This window comes from Drosophila guanche, unplaced genomic scaffold (assembly GCF_900245975.1).
Source record: "Drosophila guanche unplaced genomic scaffold, DGUA_6, whole genome shotgun sequence".
NCBI classification, from domain to species: domain Eukaryota; kingdom Metazoa; phylum Arthropoda; class Insecta; order Diptera; family Drosophilidae; genus Drosophila; species Drosophila guanche.
The window spans coordinates 226,768-231,465 of record NW_022995766.1 but is presented as its reverse complement, the minus strand read 5'-3'; the positions used below and the strand labels follow the sequence as shown (position 1 = coordinate 231,465).

The 4,698-nt window shown below is 40.0% G+C and overlaps 1 pseudogene; it reads left to right on the top strand.

Annotated features, from left to right (window-relative positions):
• The first annotated feature begins 485 nt into the window (after positions 1-485).
• LOC117591140 lies at positions 486-1,441 on the top strand (annotated as a pseudogene).
• The last annotated feature ends 3,257 nt before the right edge of the window (positions 1,442-4,698 follow it).

Sequence of the window (4,698 nt, the reverse complement as noted above, 5' to 3'; positions counted from 1 at the left end):
CTGCGTGACCTACGGATAGACCAGCTCCCGAAACATCTTAAGTATCTGAGCATTGCCTTTAACGACATCTCAACACTCGAGAAAAACCCGGTGAGCTATCTAGCCAAAAATATCGACATAAATAGTTATGTCAATCGGTTCGTTCCGTATTGCGATGAGGGTAAATTTTCGGACTACTCCAATTTCATATCAAAGTTTCAAGAGAAAAGCGACAGCCAAGTTAGCAATTTTCTCACAGAACATGGACGAACCATAAAACTAACGGAAGATCCCTGGAATTGCTTCTGGAAGATGAAAAGTTTCCTATCGATTCTACGGGAACGAAAAGCCTATCGGAAATATTCGGTTGCCTTGGAGTTTTTCCACTTCCATGGAGATTGTCATCACGCCTGCATTTGCCTCAGAAATTATTACTCCATGGAATTCATTGTTGACTACCTCTGCCGACATACGGCCCAACCACCCTTTTATTTCAGGGTACGCGAATGTGGGACGACTCTTTGTGTCCAGCAATCGACTGGTGGAACTCCATAATATGCCACAATCTTACGTATTTAGGCATTCGAAATAACAAAATAGCCGCACTCAACAGGGAGACTCCAGAGTTCCTTGAAAAGAGAAAGGAATTGTCAGATCTGAGGCTATTTCTGTCTGCCAATCCATGGACTTGCACTTGCCAGGAGAAAGATTTCTTGGGATTTGTAAAGGCAGGATGTCCAAAAATCTGAGATGTCTCAAATATCACCTTCGGGGACACAGGAAATCTTCTGATATACACTGAGGAGAGTGACATTTGCCCCTCTGGCCTTGTGCACTCTGTGACCCTCACCCTTTCGTTCATGTTAATGATCCTGATCATAAACCTGATGCTTTACTTCAAGCAGTCCCTCCTGATCTGGTTCTATGAGCACGATGTGTGCCTAAGCCTCGCTGTCCAACGGGAACTCGACGAAAGGAAAAAGTTCGATGCGTTTCTATCCTTCAGCCACAAGGACGATGATCTGATTGAGGAGTTTGTGGAAAGACTGGAGAATGGCAGACAGAAGTTCCGACTCTGCTTCTATCTGCGTGACTGGCTCGTTGGCGAGTCCATTCCCGAGTGCATCAGCCAATCCGTGAAAGATTCGAGGCGAATCATCATCCTGATGACGAATCACTTCCTAAAGTTCACTTGAGGCCGACTGGAGTTCCACCTCGCTCTCCATGCTATTCCAGGGATCGGTGCAAACGATTGATTGTTGTCCTCTATCCCGAGGTGGAGGACTATTATGATTTGGACAGCGAACTGCGGGCCTACATGGTGATGAACACGTACCTCGAAAGAGATGATCCCAATTTCTGGAACAAGTTGATTTATTGCATGCCACATTGTACCCGTAATATGCAAAGTGGTGTAAAATGGATTGCACATGCAAATGCGGTCATTGAGTTTACTTAAACAATGGAAAAAGTATGAGTGTGTAGAGTAGTTTTACAAGAGGCATTTTCCCTTTCATATAATTGCTTTAAATGGGAATGGGAATTCTCAATGAGCATTCTTTCACAAACTCTTTGATTCTTTCTTTTATTCTTGAGTTTCAAACAATTTCCATAATTTATTAGGCAATTCTAGGGCTGGCATAGGAAGTGATTTAAGTGGCTGTTCGTAGGAGGGCGGCTTCGTCTCGCTGCAGATAAACTCCTCGGAAAGTCCAAGCGTCCCGAAATGAAGAGGCACAGTATGTTGATATTTATGGTGGTTTATTATGCACTCGAAACGGCTCGGGTGTAGAATGGTATATGTTTTGTATGTATGGATGTATGTACAGATGTATAATTCGACTCTCGTGTACCGGAATGTACGGGGGTGTGTAGAAAACTGAGCTTAGCTTAGCGGCTGGCTGCCCGCCAGCTCGCGAGCGCCAGGAAAGAGGAAGAGCGCGAGAGCGTAGGGAATGAGAGCGCGAGCGAGCTCCGGCTGTTAACAACAGCCCGCTGCTAACTCGCTGCTGCTACTTTCAACAGTGGCTGTCTGATTGTTCGTCTCCCTTCGCCTTTTTGCAGATTTGCACCTAATGGGGAAATAAGAAACTCATTTCTGCATCTTAATTGTTGGCGCTGCTATTCTTAATATATTTACTTCTTGGAAAATGTGTGGTGTTCGTGGATTAGGTTCTGTGTCTTAAATGGGAGCTTGGATGTAAAGAAAAATTTTTATAAACATGTAGATTTAATTGGAAGCAGTACAGTCGTGTGGGTCTTATTATCCATTAAAAATATATATATATACTTTTTTTTTACCAAAAAACTGTTTTGGTCTTTTATGTTTTGCCTCGCCTTAAAACAGAATCGCAGAGAAAATTAAAATTCGTGGCAATCACAGAGTAGCGGCAATTTCGATGGCTGCATATTGTGACATTTTTTTTAGCAAAATATTTGCCTCACACATACACACAAAAAGGAATATACAAAAAATGTCTCTCTTTTTGGTACACAGTGTTTTCTCTAGTTTCTCTTTCTTTCGTTTTTTTTTTGTTTTTTTTTTTTTGCATGGAGAGAAGGCAGCGTGAAGTGAACAATTAATTACACTAATTGACTTTGAGCGCTTACAAACCGCATTCGCGCTGCTGTGTGACCCTCACAGCAGAAAATGGAAATGTCAATGGAAAATTCCATAAAAACTGAGCCACAAAATGCATGCGAAATAGTTCGTTAAAAATTCAAAATCTTTAAAAGGAATGCGAACAGCAGTACATTTTTATACACGGAACTCGAATAGTAAATGGGGAATATTGTATTTGTGGTCGAAAGTTGATGTATGTAACGCTCCGAATGAAACGTTTCCGACCCCATGAAATATATTTATATAAATGATCAGCATCAATATCGGATTCTATATCCGTCTGTCTGTCCGTCTTTTTTGACACCTCGTTCTTAGAGAGTGTAAGAACTCTAGACTCTAGACTCACCATAGTTTCATCTCCTACATATATCCACAGTTTAAAGATAAGAGAAACCCATAAACGCAGTTTATAGTAGAGAAAGTCCATACCTATCAGATCCCTTAATTCAGATTAGATTGGAACGTTATGATTGCCAGAATGACGAAATTCATGTCCAGTGCCTATCCACCCAACCCCAATAGCCGATTTGTGTTTTTGTTTTTGTTGTTTTACAAAATTTAAAGGATACAGACACATGTATGTACGTACCTACATCTGTACATAGTATGTATATACAGACTGAGTACTGGGTATAGGAGTTTTTCTCACGTCTCCTACTCGTTAAATGTGGATATATTGATTGGAATATATTTCCATCTGTGCAGCTATTCAAAAGCGGTATAAGTAAGGTAAGGTAGAACTGATAAGTATATGTACATACATATGAACCCACTGATACCTAATATTTTGTAAACATATTCTCCACTGATATGTCTGAGTCCGCCCATGATTGGATGTATTTGTATTTGAATGTATTTTATACTTTTTCATAAATTGTACGCAATGAGTGACAGATTCCACGATGAGTTTTAATTAAATAATAAAATGAGCGCAAAAAATAAAAAAAAGAGAAGGGACGTGTGAGAAGCTATATAATATATATATATATAAACTATATATTCTTGACATGAACTATATATTTTTGATCAGCATCAATAGCCGAGTCGATTGAGCCATGTCTCTCTGTCTGTCCCTCTGTACATCTGTACATCTGTATGACCGTCTTGTTGAGCGCCTGGATCTCAGAGACCATAAAAGCTAGAGTCACCAAATTTTGCATCCAGATTTCTGTATGCTCACCCTGTTACAAGTGTATTTAAAAAATGAGCCCTTCCAGCCCCGAAAAAGGGCGAAAACCTCCCAAACCTACAATTTACAAGAAACCTAAAAACGCCATTCCGTAGGAAATGACCATATCTATCAGATCATCGAAATGTTGATCACCATTTGAATACGTGGTAGATATAGTCCTTCCTATATAGATAGATATAGATATAGATATCTTAAACATTTTGGATGTGGCAGATTTTCATACAGAAGTCTGGATGCATTTGGTGCATCACATTTGGTGGCTCTAGCTTTTATAGTCTCTGATATCCAGCCGTTCAACAATACGGATGGACGGACAGACAGATATGGTTTTAAATAGTTGTAGGTTTATTTTTATTTAGGAAATACATATATCGACTTTGAATAAAATTTGGTGTGTGAGTGTTATTCGATTGAATATTGAATGACGGGCCATCAAAACGTAATATTTATGTTACAAAAGCAAACCGAAAATGTAGAGCCACATACCTGGTCGTATCTCCGGGGATTTTACCTTCCAATTAGCAGACTGGAAAATAGATTGTGCACCAAATTGTCATATCAATACATTCACATATTTGATGGCTGATTCCCTCACAAATTCCCATGCTGGAGAGCAGAATAATCCGCATTAATTACAGACCCCCACCGCACCCTTCCCAAAAAGCCTGTAGGGAAATCATCAGCGCAAATTGTCGAAGAAAAACCAGAAATGGTAGCCATTGGGGTGGGACAAGTGGGAAAAATTGGGAGAAATGTGTGTAAGGAGTAACAGAAATTGAATTTCGGGAGCTGTTGCCGCAAAAATGCTTTTAATGCGGACCCAAATGAAATGAAGTATGTGTGGCCATGGCCAAAAGGAAAATGATTCCAGTCGACGAGCTTATATCATAATTAATGTTAATTA